This window comes from Hypanus sabinus, chromosome 29, assembly GCF_030144855.1.
Source record: "Hypanus sabinus isolate sHypSab1 chromosome 29, sHypSab1.hap1, whole genome shotgun sequence".
NCBI lineage: Eukaryota > Metazoa > Chordata > Chondrichthyes > Myliobatiformes > Dasyatidae > Hypanus > Hypanus sabinus.
Genome location: NC_082734.1, coordinates 38,026,192 through 38,032,679, shown reverse-complemented (window position 1 = coordinate 38,032,679; position 6,488 = coordinate 38,026,192).

Genomic DNA, 6,488 nt, shown 5'->3' with positions numbered 1-6,488 from the left:
AAGCGGTATTTTAGTTATTCCCGCTATTCTTTCTGGGGTTATTTGGCGGTGCCCTTTACTGACTCTGTGTCCGAGATATGTTATTTCCTTCTCGACAAATTGCAGTTTCTTCTTGGACACCCGCAATCCTTTTTCTCCTAGGTAATTCAGGAGTCTTATAGTATCGTCTCGCACTACCTCCTCTGCTGGTCCCGATAGTAGTAGGTCATCGACATACTGTAATAGTTGGTTCTTTTCGGTACAATGGAATCCAGCCAATACTTGCTCCAGTACCTGTTCGAATAGGTTTGGGGACTCCGTGAACCCTTGGGGCAAGACGGTCCACCGGAGTTGCTTCTTCCGCCCAGTGAAGGGATTTTCCCATTCAAATGCGAACATATCTCGGCTACCTTCCTCCAACGGGCAACTCCAAAAGGCATCTTTTAGATCTATCACACTGAACCATTCATGTTCAGGAGGTATTTTGCTCATTAATGTATAGGGGTTAGGCACTACCGGGTATCGTGTTTGGACTACCGCATTTAAGCCTCTCAGATCTTGAACCATTCGATACGTGCCGTCGGGCTTTCGGACCGGTAGGATGGGGGTATTAAAGGGTGACATACATTCTTCCAGGAGTCCATCTGATACTAATCTGATACTAATCCCCTCCTCCCTTCCATGGCAATGGGATATTGCCGTCTTCTCACCGGGCGGCTGTTTGGCAACAGGGTGATTTTCAGTGGGGTGATGTCCAGGCCGCCCCGATTACCTTCTTGATACCAGACACTGGCCTTTATTTCCTGATCATCCTTTTCAGTCATTACGAACAGTTTCACCTGAATTTCACCTTGATATGGCACCGTCCCGATCCCTAGCAGTGCCTGCAAATCTCTTCCCAATAAGTTGAATCCGGCTGACGGAAGTAATAACACATCCTGGATACCTTCCCGGTCGTCGCATTTTATCTGTACATCTTCTATTATTGGGACCTGCATAGTTTTTCCTCCTATTCCGGAAACCCCAATGGTTTTGGTCCCAATCTTGGTTCCCGGAGGGGCTTGGATTATACTAGTTCTTTCAGCTCCTGAGTCGACCATGAAGGTTACTTCTGACCCTTGAGGACCTAATTTTAAATTTACCAGGGGTTCCTGCTTGTATCTCGTCCCCAAGGGTTGGGACCCCTGACACCCCTATTCTTCTTCCATGAGGGCATAAGCTCGGACTTCTTTTCGATATCTTGGGCACTCCCTCTTAAAGTGGCCTTCCTCATTGCAGTAAAAACATCGTGCCGCCCTCCTCATCCTCCTTCCCTCAGTACAGCCGCTTCTCTCTGGCCTTGCTTCCCTTTTCTCTTTGTTCTCTGAGTTTACTTGGCGGATGGTTTGAACCATTACTTTCGCTGCCTTTTTCTGATTTTCCTCATCTCTCTGGACATAGACCTTTTGGGCCTGTCTAAGCAATTCACTTAGTGGTTTTTCGTTCCAATCTTCCTGTTTCTCAAGCTTCTTCCGGATGTCTTGTCATGCTTTTGATACAAATTCAATTCGTATGAATTGTTCCCCTACTGCCGAATTAGGGTCCACCCCCGCATACTGTTGCACATTTTTCCGCACCCTATCGAGGAAGTCGGTTGGGCTCTCATCTTTCCCTTGGTGGTTTCCAAACGCCTTGGCAAAGTTGTGATCTTTTGGCACAGCCTCCCTTATTCTCTTAATGATGTACTCTCGCCACTGTCGCATATTGCGTCTTCCCTCTTCTGCTTGTTTGTCCCACTGTGGGTCGTTTACTGGAAATTTCCGGTCCCCCGGTAACTCATTCGGCTGTCCCCTTCCCCAAATTGATATTGCAGCTTGTCGTATCATTTGCCTCTCTTGTGCAGAAAATAGCGTTCCCATAATCGCATGCATTTCTTCCCAAGTGTAAACATTAGGTCCTAAGAATTGATCCAACTGTTCTGCCAGTCCCATTGGATCTTCTAATAAAGTTTTCATATCTTTCTTAAATCCTCGTACTTCGGTACTTGTCAGAGGGACGTTTACAAATCCTGTTCTTCCTCGTGCTCCTCCCATTGGAACCTCTCGAAGGGGATACATCGATACCTCTTCCCTTTTTGATTCGTCCTTCTTTTTCTTATCTGCTCCTGTCACACTCCTTGTTTCGATCCTTGCCTTTGCTTTTTCCCTAACATCCCTCTCTTCCCTCTCCGGGTCTATTTCTTCTGTTTTTTCACTTTCTTCACGTCCTCCCTCTGCTCCCGCAAGGGGCGCAGAAGGCTGGACATAGGGAGGGGGTAAATGATCGAGTGGGTCCCACTTCCGCTCCCCTTTAATGCCCAATTTAAAACTCTTTGTTGTTACTCCTGGCCAGGGACCCAACAAAAAGCATAAGCAATTTCTTCCGGTTTTACATTTGGTTTTGAATTAACGTAAATGTTTAAGGCTTGTCGTACCCAATCCTCCTCAGACCCAAGCCGCGGCCACCAGACCGCAGGTTTTTCTATCGGCCAAATTAAACAGTACTGTATCATTTTTTTTTCTTTTGTTTCCCTTTTAGTCTTCCACATCCCCATTCTCAAACATTCTACCGAGGGGGCTATCAGGAGGAACCCCCGGGTATGGTCCCGGTCTTTCCGTTTCCTCTTTCTTTTTAGAGCCACCCCCTCCGCTCTTACTTAATCCCGCACCCTTCTACTGCAACAGTAGGCACTTTACCCGGTGCGTCCCAAGGACTTTTATCAGGAGGACCCCCGGGTAGCTATCCCGGTCTTCTCCGTCCTTACTTATTCCCGCACCCTTCTACTATAATAGTAGGCACTTACCCGGTGCGTCCTGGGGACTTCCAGTACCAGGTACTGTCCCCTTCTCCCCGTTTACCGCTCTGCGCTGTCCGGATATCACTCGCTCAAGCCGCGCCGGAGCGACGAGCAAGGAGTCAGGGACCGCCAAACTCGGCAGGGTGCACCGTCTCCGATGTCCTTCCTCGTGTCCACCGCGGCCGGAGTGTGGATCCCGGACGAGCCCCCACGTTGTCAGAAACACACTGAGTCTCAGCAATTTGCAGAACGGTAAACTTTATTTTTCGAGTCTGCAGAGTCGGACCCAACCAGCTCCTGCTAGATTGAGTGCCGAATTACACTTTGCACAGTTTTTTATACCCTACTTGTTTACGACTTTGTGAGTTGCACCCATGTGAGGTGCAGACATTCTTCCTTAATCTCATTACAAAATTACAAATGTGATTACCCTTTGGCCCACTTATCAGCCTCAGCGCATTAACACCGTTATTGTTCAACCGTTAAGCATGTCTTCCTGTTACCCGTATCGCTTCTTTAATCAGCAAGCTATTGTTTCATCCTCATTTTGCAAATTGGTTTATACGTTGCCCTGCAAGTTGCTTTGCACGCTCTTTCTGTGTCAGCACATTCTAAATGGACTCCTTAAGTACCGTCTTTAATTTAATCATTTCTCTCACTTCCAATCCTATTTTAGGAAAATTGATTTGCTAAGAAAATTCAATTAAAGTTAGTCACTAATGAATTGGACACAGACTTTGAAGTGACTAGAGAATCTCTCTTCATGAATAAGGGAAGAATCCCTCTCTAACGGTGAGATTGCCAGGTCTTCCAAAGAACAATAGTCACAGCTTTTTTATTCATGTACACAGTCAATTAAATCAGTCAAAGTTTAAACAAAGTCAATCCTGTGCATCTTATCAATTCCCACAAAAATGCCAGAGACAGACTCTTTTCTGTCTACAACACAGACATAGGTTGTTAGAACATCTTTGAAACTAATAAAGATTATTGTAAGCATGCTGAGAGCCCAGGCCAAATGGCATCCTTATTTATGATATAGAGGTTCATTTAATCCTTAGATCTAGTAAGTCATTAAAGTATAGAAATATAATTTCTTTTATACATTCATACCAGACAGGTGAAGGAAAACCAGTCACACTTTTTAACTATCATAAACGACAGCCAACAGTCCTTACAATTTATGACCTTCAGCCAGCAGTAGGCATATTGCACATTAAAGGAAGGTACAGGGTATTTACAACTCAGTCATTTAAAACCTTTATTCAGAATTTTCCTCCACACCTGTGCAGTGGCCCCTCCATACCAGACAGTGATGCAGCCAGTAGGAATGGTTGCCATGGTACATCTGTAGAAGTTTGTGAGTCTTTGGTGACACACTAAAACGCCTAGCAAAATATAGCTGCTGTTGTGCCTACTTTGTGTAATGCCCGGCTTCATAGCTTTCTGTAGCAGTGTGTGCTGCTGATAAACTTTGACTTGGGAATGCTGTGTCAGCCAATCAGGATAGAGGAATAGGAAAAGGCTCTAGAGGAAACTGGGCAGAGAGGATTTGTGATGGACACTGGTGGGGTTCAATGTCTTTTGGCAGGTGATGAAGAGAGAAGATCAGGAGAGACAGCCATAGGTCCGAAGGAGTCCAAGATGGGCAGTCCTACCGGAGATCGGTGATGAGAAGTCGGTTCCATGAGTAAGAAACACATCCAGAGTTTGGAAGATATGAGCTCCAACATGTGCACATTTAGATTAGTTTCATTATAATGGGCCTTTTTCTTTCCCTTGTTTTCTCTTAACTGGTTGATAAAGCTAACATTAGTAAATATATATCATAATTGTATGTAGTGTACAATCTGTTATTTCTTGCCAACAGATAATTGTGTATGGGCAGTACTTACACATCATTCACTCAAATTGGAGTTCAGTTAATCAAAACATCCCGACTTTCCTGTTTGGTGGGACTGAATCATACCGACCCTAGGAATATATTGTTCGATAAAGGTGGCTTTCTCAGAGTCCAGCAGCTGTTAGCAGAGCTGGCTAATGAGTCAAGTTTCTACACAATGACAGAGTTTCATTGTAGTGGCTTTCATCTGGGATTAATTCAGTGAATGCTGTGTAATTGCTGTAAAACTGATTGTGTTCAACCCTCCTCCTCTTCATGGACACCCCGCTCTGGTCTTCTGCCTGCTCTGGATCTCTTTATTGCTAATTGCCAATGGGACATCAACTGTCTCAACTTCACTGCATCCTGTTCCAATTCCAACCTAACTCCTTCCGAGCGCTCTGCTCTCCACTCCCTCCACACCAATCCCAACCTCACTATAAAACCTGCTGATAAGGGAGGAGCTGTTGTTGTCTGGCATACTGACCTCTACCTGGCTGAAGCACAGCCACAACTCTCTGATGCCCTTGATCATGACCCCACTAAGGAGCACCATCACCAACCTTATCAGCTCTGGGGATCTCACATCCACTGCCACCAACCTCATAGTTCCTACATCCTGCACTTCCTGTTTCTACCTCCTACCCAAGATCCACAAACCTGCCTGTCCAGGTAGACCCATTGTCTCAGCTTGCTCCTGCCCCACTAAACTCATTTCTGCATAACTTGACACTGTATCATCCCCCCTCATTCAATCTCTTCCCACCTATGTTCGTGACACTTCTCATGCTTTGAATTTTTTTTAATGATTTTAAGTTCCCTGGTCCCCACCACCTTATTTTCACCATGGACGTCCAGTCCCTATATACCTCCATCCCCCACCAGGACGGACTCGAAGCTCTTCACTTTTTGGATTCCAGACCTAACCAATTCACCTCTACCACCACTCTCCTCCGTCTAGCGGAATCAGTTCTTACCCTCAATAATTTCTCCTTTGGCTCCTCCCACTTCCTCCAAACCAAGGGTGTAGCCATGGGTACCCGTATGGGTCCTAGTTATGCCTACCTTTTTGTTGGCTTTGTGGAACAGTCCATGTTCCAAGTCTATACGGGTATCCATCCCCCTCTTTTCCTTCGCTACATCGACGACTGCATTGGTGCTGCCTCCTGCATGCATGCTGAGCTCGTCGACTTCATTAACTTTGCCTCCAACTTTCACCCTGCCCTCAAATTTACCTGGTCCATTTCCGACACCTCTCCCCTCTTTCTTGATCTTTGTCTCCATCTCTGGAGATGGCTTATCTACTGATAGCTACTATAAGCCTACAGACTCTCACAGCTACCTGGACTATTCCTCTTCCCACCCTGTCTCTTGCAAAAATGCTATCCCCTTCTCTCAATTACTCCATCTCCGCTGCATCTGCTCTCAGGATGAGGCTTTTCATTCCAGGACGAAGGAGATGTCTTCCTTTTTTAAACAAAGAGGCTTCCCTTCTTCCACCATCAACTCTGCTCTCAAACGCATCTCTCCCATTTCCTGCACATCTGCCCTCACCCCATCCGCCCACCACCCCACTCGGGATAGTGATCAACTTGTCCTCACCTACCACCCCACCAGCCTCCAGGTCCAATGTATAATTCTCCGTAACTTCCGCCACCTCCAACGGGATCCCACTACCAAGCACATCTTTCCCTCCCCCCTTCTGCTTTCCACAGGGATCGCTCCCTACGCGATTCCCTTGTCCACTCATCCCCCCCATCCCTTCCCACCAATCTCCCTCCTGGTATTTGTAAGCAGAACAAGTACACCTGC